General features: G+C 45.4%; 1 protein-coding gene across 1 annotated transcript in view; it reads left to right on the top strand.

Moving 5' to 3' along the window:
* The first annotated feature begins 2,723 nt into the window (after positions 1 to 2,723).
* PHF20 (PHD finger protein 20) overlaps positions 2,724 to 15,902 on the top strand; it is a 149,203-nt gene continuing 136,024 nt past the window's right edge. Inside the window, exon 1 of the mRNA XM_041732612.1 lies at positions 2,724 to 2,927. The gene's annotated coding sequence lies outside the window, so the exon portion shown is untranslated. The remainder of the gene's footprint in view (positions 2,928 to 15,902) is intronic.

Below are 15,902 nucleotides of genomic sequence, written 5' to 3'. Positions count from 1 at the left end.
TCCTGTCCATGCTCTAGGCCCCTAATATCCTTGTAATATATTTCTCTTTTGCTTGTATTGGCAACACTGTCAGTGCCTGTATTTGCAACAGACAAAAAGAACCTTAACTTACAAATTGCAATGATTTCTTTACTGGGCTGTGAGATCCTTGAGAGCAGGGCCTACACCTCATTCTGCCCTGTGTCCTTTTTTTTTTTTTTTTTTTTTTTTAATTTATGATAGGCGCACAGTGAGAGAGAGAGAGGCAGAGACACAGGCAGCGGGAGAAGCAGGCTGCATGCACCGGGAGCCCGACGTGGGATTCGATCCCGGGTCTCCAGGATCGCGCCCTGGGCCAAAGGCAGGCGCCAAACCGCTGCGCCACCCAGGGATCCCTTTTTTTTTTTTTTTTTAAGATTTTATTTATTTATTCATGAGAGACACAGAGAGAGAGGCAGAGACACAGGCAGAGGGAGAAGCAGGCACCATGCAGGGAGCCCGATGCAGGACTCGACCTCGGGACTCCAGGATCACGCCCTGGGCCCAAGGCAGGCGCTAAACTGCTGAGCCACCCAGGCGTCCCAAACCTGGGTTTCAATACATGCAGGCTAAATAAGTGAAGAAACATGTTGTATTTATGTGGGACTATTGAATATGGGATTCTTGGCATTTTATGGTCGTGGGACAACAAATCCTGTATATGCTACAGCAGCCACTAACATTTGAACAATTTCATGTTAATAAATATAAACCAAGAGGATCCTGGGAAGATCCTTTCTTAGTGTATTTGGAACACTTAGATGAGTTTATGCAGGTGGTTCTAGTCCTTAAATTACTGAAGGTTTTTTTGTTTTGTTTTGTTTTTTTACAAACATGGAATATTTCACTAATTTGCATGTTATCCTTGGACAGGGGCCACACTAAACTCTGTACTGTTATAAGTGCTGCCGAAGCTTTTGTCCTTGGTTTCCCAGAACCTCTTCCTAAACACTTCCCTCTGCCCTGAAGTAATGCCTTCTTCAAGCCTGATTTAAAGAACACCTCTCCTATGGACTTGGGCCATAAAGAAGAATCTACTAGTTTTTCTTTTTTTTTAAAAGACTTTATTTATTCATGAGACATACACACTGACACACACACACACACACAGAGAGAGAGAGAGAAGCAGAGACACAGGCAGAGGGAGAAGCAGGCTCCATGCAGGGAGCCTGACGTGGGACTCGATCCCAGGTCTCCAGGATCACACCCCGGGCTGAAGGCAGGCCCTAAACTGCTGCGCCACTGGGCCTGCCCTAGTTTTTCTTCTCAATATCATTTCCTTTCCTTTCAGTTCTTCGACAGATATACATTGACCATCTATTCTTTGCCAGATTTGACAATTCAGTTGATATAAATAAAATAGTTCCTCACTCTAATTCAGGAAACAAATACAATCAAGAGAATAAATGAAACAAAACTGTGTTAATGCTCTGTTGAAAATGAACAGTGAAAAGATAGAGAGTAATTGTCATGGCGCAGGCATTTGATCGACTGAAGCACTTCTACATTATGTAGCTACAGAGAGTCTCACCAAGGAGATGACAAATAGACCTTGCATGATGAAGAGTCAGCTTTGCAAAAAAGCAGCAGCCTAGTCAATGAGCCTGCAGCTAGAAAGAATGTAGGAAGAATCATAGAAACTGAGAGAAAGTCAGTATACCTAGAGGACAAGCAAGGGTGAAGGATTCAGGTGAACAAATTGACTGTTTTAAGCAGGGTGGTGACATGATTAGATTTACATTTTTAAAAAGATTTTATTTCTTTGAGAGAGAGAGGCGGAGCAGAGGGAGAGGGACATGAAGACTCTATGCTGAACACAGAGCCACAGGGGGCTCGAATCCCCCGACTTAGATCATGACCTGAGCTGAAATCAAGAATCAAGTGCCACATCGGGCTCCCTGCAGGGAGCCTGCTTCTCCCTCTGCCTGTGTCTCTGCCTCTCTCTCTTTCTCTCAGTCTCTCATGAATAAATAAAAATATATATATAAAAAAACAATCTGGCTGCTTTGTCTTTTCAATGTAAGTTAAAGTCCTCATTGCCCTCATAAATAACAAATGTTTAGCCAATCTCCTTGGGACTTCCCAAGTCCTATTGGGAAAACATTTCATACTCTTTTGATGTGGCTGCAACTCCGACCTTGGTCCCCAGAGGCGAAATACAGCTCCTCTCCACACCAGCAATTGGAATCTTTTCCTAGGAGTTAATGAGGCAAAGTGGAGGAGGTATTAGTGCAAAGACCCTGAGGGGTCAAGGAACCTGGCTTGCGCACTTGAAAGGAGTGGAAAACGTGGGAAAGCAGGATGTGTGAGATTGTGAGAGAGGCAGGTTAGGATTTATTAGACTTTGAAGAGCCTGGTTGATAGGCTACAGGGGGATATTAAGATTTCAACCGAAGAACGGGGTTTATGATTATATTTGAATTTTGAAAAGCTTCCACTGTGTGTGAAGAATGGCTTGGAAGGGGAAAGGGTAATGGGATGGAGGGCACGACCATCATCTAAGAGAGAGGGGGCCTAGACTGGAGTGTCAGCAGTGGGACGGAAAAAAGTAAGAGGCTTCCAGATGCACTTGGGAGGCAAAATTAACAGGTGATGGATCGTGCGTGTCCAGTCCCAGGCTTCGCGTTACCTGACAAGTGGGGACTTCGTGCTCTGGATCAGGGCGCCGGCCTGGTTCCCGCGCGTCAGGACAGTGGGCGTGGCCGCGGGGGCCGTCTCCACGGGGAGCGAGCAGGGCGGGGCCGAGGGCGGGGCAGCTGGGGCGCTGCGTCACTCGGTGGTGGCGATGGTGCGTGTGTGTGGGGGGCGGGGGATACGCTGGGCGCGTCCCGGGGGTCACGTGGTGCGCAGCACGCAGAGTCCTTCTGTCGGTTGGTCCTGGAGCGGCGCAGCCGGAGCGGGGCTGTGAGGTGAGCTCGCGACGAGGCGCGGCGAGGAGAAACCGGAGGGCCGGGGCCGGGTTGGGCCGGGCCCGCGCCGTGCGCGCGCCGTGCCAGCGGCAGAGGAGACGGCTGCCGCCGCTGCCCGGTCCCCTGCCTGGCCTCGCTCTCCGCCCGGCCCGGCTCGCCCAGCCGGGAGGGAGGCCCGGGGACCGCTGCTGAGAGCGTGGCGGGCGTGCGAGCGGCGCCCAATCCCCAGGGCTGCCCGAGGGAATGACGGCGGTCGCGGCCAATCAGCGCCGCCCGAGGGGGCTGGGCCGCGGGGTGCGGGCTCGGGGCGCGGAGCGGGCCGCGTTGGGGGTGGGGGGGTTAGCGCTGGGGCTAGAGAGAGGCTGAGCTGTGTGGTCCCCGAAAGCTCCACCTCCAGCCGCTGCTGTTGCCTTGTGCTTTGGGAATGCGTTTTCTTTTATTGACTCTTTTATCCTATTCTGGGGAGCACACCCCTTTCTCAAGCCCCTGACTATGGGAGTGTCCCCTTTCTCTATAGTTTAGAGAATGTGGTGCACTCCCTTTCTTAAACTCCAGCCCTGGCGTTTTATCTTAATTTCCAAAGCCCCTCAAACTGAGGATGTATCCCATTTCCCAGGCAACCCCCCCCAAACTGGGAAGACACTCCCTTTTCCGAGCCACTAATCTGAACACGCACTCCCTTTCAAATTTTGGGGTTTGCTCCATAATTAAATCTCAAATCTGGGGTCCGGTAGCCAAAGTTTCGGGGATACTTCTATTCCCACATATCCAAGAAAGAATCTCCTTTTCCTGGCCCCAGATCTTGCAAATGCTTTCCAAAATTTTTTAAATTTAGGGGCTGCTTCGTTTCCCCAGCCCTTGGGGGTGCTCCTTATTTCCAGAGTCTACTGAAAATGCGATCCAAATTCTGAAGTTTAAAGGTAGATATTTGCGGTTGCACAAATAAAGGAATTCACTGCTTTTTCTAGTCACTGTATTCTTGGGGTTGCACCCATTTTCATGAGTTCCTCAAATTAAACTACTTTATTTCCTGGGGGAGACTCAGGTTCATATCTGAGAGTGTATTAGTTTCCTGTGTTTCCAAAATGTACAGGATCCACTCCTTTTGGTTGTCCAGTCCTCGGGGTGCAGCCACCTTCCTGATGATTCTTAAATCTGGGAGGGCACACATTTTTTCTAAGTTCTCTCATGCCTGCGCCATGATATCTGGTTCTTGAGCAGGATGCCTCCTATCCTTTTTAGCTTTTCTTTTATCCAAGGCATTTTTGTTACTCAGTTTACTTTCCTCTTTGGAACCCCATTTCCCTTTTCGGTGCTCTCCCTGCTTTGGTCCCGGCACCCATTTCCTCTTCCTTCCTCTGGTGAATGCTTATCTTTCTTTAGCACAGCACTTTCTCTGCTTCTGTGGCCTTTTTTTCTGAGCACACTTCCTATAGTCACACCTTGAATTTCCCTCCCCCAAGGAAAAGATCCCTCCCTTAAAGAGTACCTGCATGCTGTCTTTCATACATCTATTTTACCTTTTATGTTTTTGCTTTCTACTAACAGGAACTCTTCTATCTTGGCTTGCCCTATCCCATTTTCTGCCTTTTTCTGGTTTCTAACTCCCTTTGGACAGTGCTCTGCTTACTGGAGTCTGTAGAGTTTTTCCCTTTTCTACCCTTTGAGCTGGCCTCAGATCCAGGACTGCCTGACCCTCCAGCCCTGAATTTAAACTGGAAAGGAAATCCCTTTACATTTCTTTGGTTATTCACAGGACTTTTAATCTTCCAGTGGTTTGCTTCCTATAAGATTCTGGTTAGATGTGTACTGTTTTCTCCTTTGCTTCTCTCCTCCCCCACCCCCATTGGGAAAAAATTCTAAAGAGAGTCTTCCAGTCTTCCAGCTCATAAACTTCCTCCCTACATTAGCTTTCTTCCTTCCTTTTATCAAGAAAAGAGGTCATTTGGAGGAATCTCTTTGTCACTCTTTTTGTTCTTTTCCCTGAGTTGCAGGTGGGGGATGGATACTTAAATCTTATCATTTTCTCACATGTCTGCCAAGCCTTGCTCCCAATCCCCATCTTAAAATCACCAAATATCTGGGACCTCTTGTCTCTTAAAAGCCTCTCAGTAGGTTCTTTCTTTTGTATTTCCCTGTCTTTCCAGATCTTACTCAGGGCTTCTCTGAGCCCCTAACCGGCTTAATTTCTCCACAGCTGGAATCCCAAGTGCTTATGGGATAATGATACCTCTGACCTTTCTCCCTTTTGGGAAGTACTTGAGTGTGCAGCTGTATGAGGCCTCAGTGGGGGAGAGAGTTTGGGCCTGAGAAGCTACACTGGCAGGATGAGGCAGGAAGGTACTGCATTTTCAGGACCACTTCCTTCTGAATCTCATTTGGAGATTGGATGTTTGCCAAGCACCTGCTTCTTAGGGATGCTGGAGGATTTAATGATACTCGCAGGAACCTGTAGGAATTAATGGAGCTTGTGAAAAAGTGCTCTGAACTCAGTGTTGGAGCTTGAATAAAATTAACCGTTACTATATTTTCAGAACAACTAAGTGCTTTCTTTTTCTTTCTTTCTTTTTTTTTTTTAATTTTTATTTATTTATGATAGTCACAGAGAGAGAGAGAGAGAGAGAGAGAGAGAGAGAGGCAGAGACACAGGCAGAGGGAGAAGCAGGCTCCATGCACCGGGAGCCCGACGTGGGATTCGATCCCGGGTCTCCAGGATCGCGCCCTGGGCCAAAGGCAGGCGCCAAACCGCTGCGCCACCCAGGGATCCCAGTGTTTTATTTTTCATGGTCATGAAAGCCCTAGAGCTAAGGTGTGTTATTTCAGGAAGTGAAATGGATCCCACATTTAGATCATGTGGTCGTTAGTAAGTACCAAATTGATAAAAAACACTGGAGGTCTGTCTGAGCAATACCTAATAAAATATGATACACAGAAAGTGAACAGATATTTCATCTCTTTATACGCTTGTTTGGTACTTTATCTGCTTGGTACTGTTATATACAGTGCACCCTTAAAGTATTCTGTGTCCATGCTTCTCAAACTTGAATGTGCATATAAATTGCTTGTGGGAGAAGGGTCGTGCTAACATGCTAATTCTGATCCAGTAGGTTTAGGTTGGAGCCTCTGGATCTGCATTTCTAATTCCTAGGTGATGGCCATATTACTGAACTACACTGAGTAGTGAGGTTCTATACACAAAGCCAAGGATATCTTTGTGGAAATAGGTGGTGTGGTTAGCCTTATGCTGAGGTATTATTTTCCACTTTCTCTTTATCCAGACACATCCCCTAAATTTTTTTTTTTTAAGATTTTATTTATTCATGAGAGACAGAGAGAGAGAGAGAGAGAGAGCGCCAGAAGCACAGGCAGAGGGAGAAGCAGGCTCCCTGCAGGGAGCCCGATGTGGGACTCCATCCCAGAACCTCCATATCTTGACCTGAGCCAAAGGCAGATGCTCAATCACTGAGCCACTTAAGTGCCCCCGTCCCCTAAAGTTTGTACAAGTCACCTTCCGTGGACTATTAGTTATACTTAATTATAACTATATGCTAGTCCAGCATTTTGCTTTTGAAACCATGGTGAAAATTCCTTTTTCTAATAAAGATTTTATTTGAGAGCAAGATAGTGAGAGAGCATAAAAGGGCAGAGGGAGAAACAGACTCACCCACTGAGCAGGGAACCCCATATGGGGCTCCATCCCAGGATCCTGGGATTATGACCTGAGCCGAAGGCAGATGCTTAATCAACTGAGCCACCCAGGCGCCCCCCCCCCCCCCAAGCTAAAATTTCTTAAGGAATTTGAATTTCTATGCATTTTGTCAAATTTGTATATTTTTAAAGATTTATTTGGGAGAGAGAGCGCGCAGGCACTAGCAATGGGAATGGCAAAGGGAGAGGGAAAACAGGCTCCCCACTGAGCAGGAAGCTCCTTTGGGGCTGGATCCTAGGACCCTGAGATCAAGACCTGAGCCCAAGGCAGATGCTTAACCAACTGAGTCACCCGGGCACCTATTTTGTCAAATTTATTTTATTTATTTATTTTTTTAATTTTATTTTTTTAATTTTATTTTTTTTTAATTTATTTAGGATAGTCACACAGAGAGAGAGAGAGACAGAGACATAGGCAGAGGGAGAAGCAGGCTCCATGCACCGGGAGCCCGACGTGGGATTCGATCCTGGGTCTCCAGGATCGCGCCCTGGGCCAAAGGCAGGCGCTAAACCGCTGCGCCACCCAGGGATCCCTATTTTGTCAAATTTAAATGTGTAAACGATGGGATCCCCTGTAGCTTAGCGGTTTAGCACCTGCCTCTTCAGCCTAAGGCGTGATCTTGGAGTCCTGGGATAGAGTCCCACGTTGGGCTCCCTTCATGGAGCCTGCTTCTCCCTCTGCCTGTCTCTGCCTCTCTCTCTGTGTCTCTCATGAATAAATAAAATCTTAAAAAAAAAAAAAAAACTTAAATAATTGCTTAATTGTGAACATAATTAGTTTTTTTTTTTTTTTTATTTTTTTAAGTAAACTTTAGGGACGCCTGGGTGACTCAGTGGTTGGGGGCCTGCCTTTGGCTCAGGTCACGATCCTGGAGTCCTGGGATCAAGTCCCACATCGGGCTTCTGCGAGGAGTCTGCTGCTCCCTCTGCCTGTGTTTCTGCATCTCTCTCTCTGTCTGAGTCTCTCATGAATAAATAAATAAATCTTAAAAAAAAAAAAAACTTTATACTCAACATGGGGCTCAAACTCATGATCCCGAGATCAAGAGTTGCATGCTCTACTAACTGGGCCAGCCAGGTGCTGCAGTTGTAAATATAAAATTTTTTTAAAATAATTTATTTACTTGATGGGACCCCTGGGTGGCTCAGTGGTTGAGCATCTGCCTTGGACTCAGGGCGTGATCCCTGAGTCCCTGGATGGAGTCCCACATCAGGCTCCCTGCAGTGGAGCCTGCTTCTCTTCCCTCTGCCTGTGCCTCTCTCTCTGTGTCTCTTGTGAATAAATGAATAAATCTTAAAAAAAAAAAAAAAAGACTTTATTTGCTTTAGAGAGAAAAAAGATTGGGGTGGGGGAGGGCAGAGGGAGAGGCAGAAGCCGACTCACTGCTGAGCAGGGAGGTGACACAGGGCTCAACCCCAGGATCTTGAGATAATGATTTGAGCCAAAGGCAGATGCTTAACAGACTGAGCTAACCCAGGTGCCCCTGAACATAATTCTTGGCATATAGTCTTTTTATTTTTTTAAATATTTATTTATTTCAAAGGAGGAAGATGCAGGAGTAAGCACACACAAGTGGAGTGGGAAGCAGAGGGAGAGGAAAACAAGCAGACTCCCTGCTCACTGGGGAGTCAGATGTGAGACTCAATCCCAGGACTCTGAGATCATGACCTGAGCTGAAATCCAGAGTTGGACGCTCAACAGACTGAGCCAGTCAGGTGCCCCTTGACATAGTCTTCTAGTGAATACTGCAGTTAGCCATCTCATCTCTTTACTTACTCACTTGTTATCCTACCATGTGTAGGGAGTCTGAGATACTCCCAAGTTAGTAGGGTCATACATGTTGGTATTTCCAAGGAGTCCTTCTTGGTTTTCTAGGTTCTGGAAATGGACTTGGGAAAGGCAGGTGCCTGGACCTTCAATAGAAGCTACTGGTTTATCTCTGTACCAGAGCTTCACAAAGGCAAATGCTGGTGGGAAGATGATATTCTTTGATGGTGATCAGTGCTTACAATACTCTCCTCTTTTTGTACCAACTGAATCTTAGTGGTTTTTTCCTTCCTAAATGTCTTAAGTCATCTGCACCTATTTCCCTGGCTGTCACCTGTCATGGCCTTTTTCCAGCCTGATACTGTTCTTGGCCCTAATCAGGACAAACCTGAATGACTAGACTGTTTTGTGTCCCGTGCCTCCCCCTCCCCCTTATCCCTCACATGAATGTCAGTTCCTCTTCAGTAACGGATTTGATCTGAATTTGGCCCTAGTCCCAGCTCCTCCACTCACTGTGAGACCTCAGGCAAGTCACTTAATGCTGCTGGGCCTCATTCTCCCCATTTGTAAAATGAGGGGCTGATTATCTCCAAAGTCTACCCTGCTCTGTGTCTTTGTCAGTACCTTGCTTAGAAACCCAGTGTCTGTGGGAGCTTGTTGTTAGCAGATCTGATTTCCTTCACGTGCTCTGTTGGGCAGTCTGCCAGTCCTTCCCTCCTCCGAGTCACTTCTGTCACTGCCTCTTTTCTAGCCTAGGCAGCCGGCTTGTCCGCACACCCAACTTCAGCATACTTCTACCTCCGTGTCCTCTGCCAGTTCCATGCTTTATTTCATTCAAAATTGCCTAAACTTTTCACTGTTATTCAGCGTTCCTTCAGTGCTAGGTTCTTCCCTGAATCTCTTAACAGAGAGTCTTGTAGTTTCCATACAACTATGTTGGTAATTTCTTACTGATTTAAATTTAAAAAGTGTTTTCTCCTCCCCACCCCAGTCTGCCTTCTTTTCTTTTTTCTTTTCTTTTCTTTTCTTTTCTTTTCTTTTCTTTTCTTTTCTTTTTTTTTTTCTTTTCTTTTTTTCCCCCAGATTTTATTTATGAAAGAACTAGAAAGCACAAGCTGGAAAGGTGCAGAGGGAGAAGCAGACTCCCTGCTGAGCAGGGAGCCTAAGGCACAGGGCTCGGAGCCCAAGACCCTGGTATTATGACTTGAGCCAAAGGCTGACACTTAACTGACTGAGCCACCCAGGTACCCTCCCACGCTAGCTTTCTTTTTGCCTTTGAATTAGTAGGGCAGGCAGAATGAAATTTAAAAGTGAAGCAGGTAATTTGCTTTTGGCTGGAGTTCGGGGAAAGTGAGATGTAATGTTTTTAATCCTCTTTTCCTAGAGGCCTTCCATATCCTTGGATAATCAGCTACCTGGTACTTCTTTCAGGATTTTAAAGGTGCTCAAACTCCCTATCTGAAATTTGAAAGTGTATCCTGAGTGCAAGCACTATTTAAAAATGACTTCCAAGTGCCTTTTTCCCAAACGATATACTCAACCATAAAACCCCAGACAAGAAATTGCTAAGGACGATGATAAATCTAGATTTCGAATAATTTCATCACTGAATGAAACAGTTCTTTGAGGACACCTGATTATTCTCAAAGGCAGTTGCTGACACTGCCTGGAAATCAGGGCTCAATGTTATATATACAACTCCGTAACCTTCCTTCCTCATCTCTCTAGGAGCTACTGCGGGGAAGTTGACATTTTTCATGATAAATATTCTTTAAGCCAAAATGAATGGTTACTTAGAGCCTCCTTGGCTAGATTGTAAGCTCAGAGAAAGGGAGAATGTTCCTGTCTTATTCATTTCTCTTAGCAATTGCCCATTACAGGTTGTTGACTGACTAACCTTAACTTAGAGTAACCTATTGAAAATTGAAACCCTGATTTGTAACACTGTGACAACTTTGCTAGGTCTTGGACTAGGTATCCAGCTGTTCTTTGCTTTCTTTGACCGAATAATGGAAGTAATGAGCTTGCAGAAATCCCATAAAATTTTACGAGCCTGGTGTGAGTCATCCAGCATAAATAGGGCAGTTTGTATAAAAGGGAGGTGGTGTCTGGATCCATGGACTTTGGGGAAGGAGGGAGAGGAGGAGTGGGGAAGGATTTAAAATGATGGTTTGAGGGGCATCTGGGTGGCTCAGTGGTTGAGCATCTGCTTTTGGCTCTGGTCCTGATCCTGTGGTCCTGGGATCGAGTCCTGCATCAGGCTTCCCTCAGGGGGTCTGCTTCTCCCTCTGCCTTTGTCTGTCTCTCTCTTTGTCTCTCAGGAATAAATAAATAAAATCTTAAAAAAATAAGGATGCCTAGGTGGCTCAGTGGTTGAGCACCTGCCTTTGGCTAGGGCGTAATCCCGGGATCTGGGATCGAGTCCCACATCGGGCTCCCTGTGAGGAGCCTGCTTCTCCCTCTGCCTGTGTCTCTACCTCTCTGTGTCTCTCATGAATAAATAAATAAAATCTCTAAAAAAAAAATCTTAAAAAAATAAAATGGTTTGGGTGTGCCTGGCTGGCTCAGTCTATAGAGCATGTGACTCTTGATCGCAGGGTTGTGAGTTCAAGTCCCACATTGGGTGTAGAGTTTATATTAAAAAAAAAATGATGGTTTAATCTAATGAGTGCTTATCTCATGTCAGGAACATAATGCTAGGATTTTAAAGGCTGATTCCCAGGCATTTTAGATAGTATTTCAGGCTTTCATTGTTCTAGTAGAGACTTAATTTTTTTAGGGAGTGGGAGGGGTGGAGAGGGAGGGAGAGAGAGAGAGAGAGAATCCCAAGCAGGCTCTGTGCTGAGTATGGAGTCTGATGTTGGACACAGTCTCAAGATCTTGAAGTCATGACCTGAGCTGAAATCAAGAGTCAGACACTTAACCGATGAGCTACCTAGGCAGCCCTAGAGACCTGATTTTTAAGAGGGTTCTTTCCTACATGGAAAAGGTACGCAGCTAGATGGATTGACATACCTTTGTTGCAGGCACACAAGTATTTGGATTCCTAGGTTGTGGAAACCTGGCCTGGAAATGTGGGCATTTACAATAATAACTATAGTTAGCATTTTTTGGAGCACTCTGTTGGAGCTTATGTAATCTTTTTTTTTTTTTTTTTTAAGATTTTATTTATTCACAAGAGATAGAGAGAGGCAGAGACATAGGCAGAGAGAGAAGCAGGCTCCATGCAGGGAGCCCAATGTGGGACTCGATCCTGGGACTCCAATATCACTCCCAGAGCCAAAGGCAGACACCCAACTGCTGAGCCACCCAGGCGTCCCAGAGATTATGGAATCTTTACAGTTTATCTATTATCCTCATCTAACAGACATGGAAGCTGAGATTGAATAACTTGTTCAATGGAGTACCAAGTTTCTTTACCCATTTTCCCAGTGCTCTTACATCCTTACTTAAATGCCATACTTTTCCCCTCAGAGGTTTGAATAAATCATGTTAATCACAATGTCAAACACGTGGCAGTCTGGAACCCAGATTTGAAGCACTACTGAGAGAAGGGGTGGCCTTGCCACTTCATCCCAGAGGATGTTCCTGATAATGCAAACATCCCTCAGTTGTAGAAGCCAAACTCGTCCAGCTCAGGCTGCCTTTTTCCCTTTCTTGAGGCTCCTGGCCATGGCTGGTGCTGTTTGACTGTCCCTTGGTCCCATGGAGTGGCAAATGCTGTCCAATGTGATTTGATGAGTAGGAAATTGGTCATGATGTGACCTATATAAGACTTAAGTATCTGCAGTTTAGAAGGGCAAGGTAGTGAAAGAGGCCTCCTTTTATATCCAGGCTGTGTGATAGGTCATGGCAAGAACCAAGACATGGAGGCAGTATGCCTGAGTTTGAGTTCCATCATCTGCCATTCTCTTGGGAATACACATAACTTGGGCATGTGACTTAAACCTCTTGGCATGGGCATTGGAGGGTGACTTCCAGTGTAGGTAGTTACTTAACTTCTGGGACCTGTTTCCTCCCTTAAATATCCTAACTGCCTCACATTGATCATTGGAAATATCAGTAAATGTTATTTTCCTTCCATTACCTTTTTTTTAGAAAAATATTTTATTTATTCATGAGAGAGAGAGAGAGGCAGAGACCTAGGCAGAGGGAGAAGCAGGCTCCATGCAGGGAGCCTGATGTGGGACTTGATTCCGGGACCCCAGGATCATGCCCTGAGCCAAAGACAGGTGCTAAACCGCTGAGCCACCCATGGATTCCCTCCTTCCATTTCCTAATCTTTAAAATGGGAATGAGAAAACCAGTGTATAAGGTTATCAAAACTTGGTAAACTGTGAATAGTTGAGTATATGTTACTATTCTGTTTTATTCATCACAAATTGTTTTTAAAATTCCTTCATGGGCAGCCGTAGTGGCGCAGCGATTTAGCGCCACCTGCAGCCTGGGGTGTGATCCTGGAGACCCAGGATCAAGTCCCATGTCCCGTTCCTTGCATGGAGCCTGCTTCTCCCTCTGCCTGTGTCTCTGCCTGTCTCTCTCTGTGTCTCTATGAATAAACAAACAAAATCTTAATTTTTTTTATTTTATTTTATTTTTTTTTTAATTTTTATTTATTTATGATAGTCACACAGAGAGAGAGAGAGAGAGGCAGAGACATAGGCAGAGGGAGAAGCAGGCTCCATGCACCGGGAGCCCGATGTGGGATTCGATCCCGGGTCTCCAGGATCGCGCCCTGGGCCAAAGGCAGGCGCCAAACCGCTGCGCCACCCAGGGATCCCAAAACAAAATCTTAAAAAAAAAAAAAAAGGGATCCCTGGGTGGCGCAGCGGTTTGGCGCCTGCCTTTGGCCCAGGGCGCGATCCTGGAGACCTGGGATCGAATCCCACATCGGGCTCCCGGTGCATGGAGCCTGCTTCTCCCTCTGCCTGTGTCTCTGCCTCTCTCTCTCTCGCTCTCTGTGTGACTATCATAAATAAATAAAAATTAAAAAAAAAAAAAGTCAGACTTAAAAAAAAATTTAAAATTCCTTCATGTTGTTTGTATTTTATCCATAACTCTCTCAGTAGAGAGGGAAAAGACTTAATTTTTTTTCCTTTTTAAAACAGAACAACTGGGATCCCTGGGTGGCGCAACGGTTTGGCGCCTGCCTTTGGCCCAGGGCGCGATCCTGGAGACCCGGGATCGAATCCCACATCGGGCTCCTGGTGCATGGAGCCTGCTTCTCCCTCTGCCTGTGTCTCTGCCTCTCTCTCTGTCTGTGACTATCATAAATATAAATAAATAAATAAATAAAAATAAAAAAAAATAAATAAAACAGAACAACTTAAACAGTAATCCCTTAATAATCATTAGTGTGCAGATATCCCAAAGGCTTCATTTATTATTCACTTATATTTTCAAAGGCCCTATTTTTTTTTTTAAGTTTTTTTTTTTTTTTTTTTTTTATTCATGAGAGACACAGAAAGCGGCAGAGAACATAGGCAGAGGGCGAAGCAGACTCCATGCAGGGAGCCCGATGTGGGACTTGATTCCAGAACTCCGGGATCATGTCCTGAGCCAAAGGCAGACACTCAACCGCTGAGCCACCCAGGCGTCCCCAAAGGTCCCATTTTAAAAAGTAGTATAAGTAGAGTGGATCTTAGAGGAGGTCCTGCTTCTCAGATCCCAGCTCCCCCACCTAGCCAGGTGACCGTGGGCAAGTTATTTGCTCTAAGTCTCCTTTCCTCTGTAAAATGGAAACTGCCAACTTCTCTGCGTTGCAGTATTTGGGGATAAGGTATTTGTAAAGAAGTTAGCCTGTGGTGAAGTAAATGTTGGCCATTTCCTGGTATTAATAATAAAGGCCAGGAGTAAAAGTTAATATTTAAAGAATAAGGTGATGAGTTAGTTAACTATTAAATAATCTATTTGTCATTAAAATCTTCTGTGCAGTGAAACAGTTGTAATTCAGGAAAATGTCTTTGGAGGCCTCCTGGAGTGATGACTCCATATCCAAATTGTTTCCTTTTTTTCCCCCCTCAGATGTAATGTTCAACAATTTATTGGTTGAATAGAACACCCAGTGCTCATCACATCATATTGTTTTCTTTTGTAATATAGTGATACCTCAATTAAGGAGTCCTGTAAGAACAGTTTAGGTATTTGGTTTTTTTTTTGTTGTTGTTGTTTGTTTTGTTTTTGTTTTTTTTTCAGTTTAGGTATTTGATAAGGTTATCAAAACTTGGTAAACTATGAATAGTAGTTGAGTATATGTTACTATTCTGTTATTCTGTTTTATTCCTCACAAATTGTTTTTAAAATTCCTTCATGTCATAAGTTTGTATTTTATCGGAGTGTCTGGATGGCTCTGTCAGTTAAGCGTCTGCAGTTCAGGTCATGATCTCAGGGCCCTGGGATCCAGCCCTGCATCGAGGCTCTCTGCTCAGCGGGGAGTCTGCTTCCCCTTCTCCCTCTACCCCTGCCTCTGCTTCAGCTCCCTCTCACACTCTCTATCAAATAAAATCTTTTTTTTTTTTTTAAAGATTTTATTTATTTATTTATGATAGTCACAGAGAGAGAGAGAGAGAGAGAGAGAGAGAGGCAGAGACACAGGCAGAGGGAGAAGCAGGCTCCATGCAGGGAGCCTGACGCGGGATTCGATCCCGGGTCTCCAGGATCGCGCCCTGGGCCAAAGGCAGTCGCTAAACCGCTGCGCCACCCAGGGATCCCTATCAAATAAAATCTTAAAAAAAAAAAGTTTCTTCTCCTTCTTTCCCTCCCCCTACTCGTGAGTGCCTGCATGCCTGCACGTGTGCTCTTTTTCTCTCTCATATAAGTAAATCTTAAAAAAAAAAAAAGGCTCCCTGCTCTGAAAGGAAGCCACACAAACCCACTCCAAAGCTTACCAACATTTATAGACTGGAGCCTCCCCTTGCCTGAAAAATAAATACAGCTTTGCTTAGGTCCAGGAGCAAAATTGTGGTCTGTCTTCAGGTCCTTCGTTCCCTATATCTTGCCTTCCTCCCCTGCTCTGAAGGCTTCCTTCATTGACCCTTGGGTAGCACTTTCAAAGAGCCTCCTTGTGATTGTCTCCGTGAATCCTGACTTCCCTTTAGGGGAGTGATACTTGTCCTTCTTTCTTGTTTTTATTCTGCCAGTGAGGAAGTTGACATTTTTTTTTTTTTTTAAATTTTTTTATTATTTATTTATGATAGTCATACAGAGAGGGAGATAGAAAGGCAGAGACAAGGCAGAGACATAGGCAGAGGGAGAAGCAGGCCCCATGCACTGGGAGCCCGACGTGGGATTCGATCCCGGGTCTCCAGGATCGCGCCCTGGGCCAAAGGCAGGCGCCAAACCGCTGCGCCACCCAGGGATCCCCAGGAAGTTGACATTTAACAAGCACCTGACCGCCATGTAAGGGCACTGCTTGTTAGTTAAATGCTGGGGCTGCCTATGGGGGAGGGCAGGGCCTTGTGAGAGATCACTTGGAGACAGGCAGTTTCAGTCTAGAGTGC

Source organism: Vulpes lagopus, chromosome 18 (genome assembly GCF_018345385.1).
Source record: "Vulpes lagopus strain Blue_001 chromosome 18, ASM1834538v1, whole genome shotgun sequence".
In the NCBI taxonomy this organism is placed as follows: domain Eukaryota; kingdom Metazoa; phylum Chordata; class Mammalia; order Carnivora; family Canidae; genus Vulpes; species Vulpes lagopus.
The sequence above is the reverse complement of the archived record's forward strand: the minus strand, read 5'-3'. Positions and strand labels throughout refer to the sequence as shown.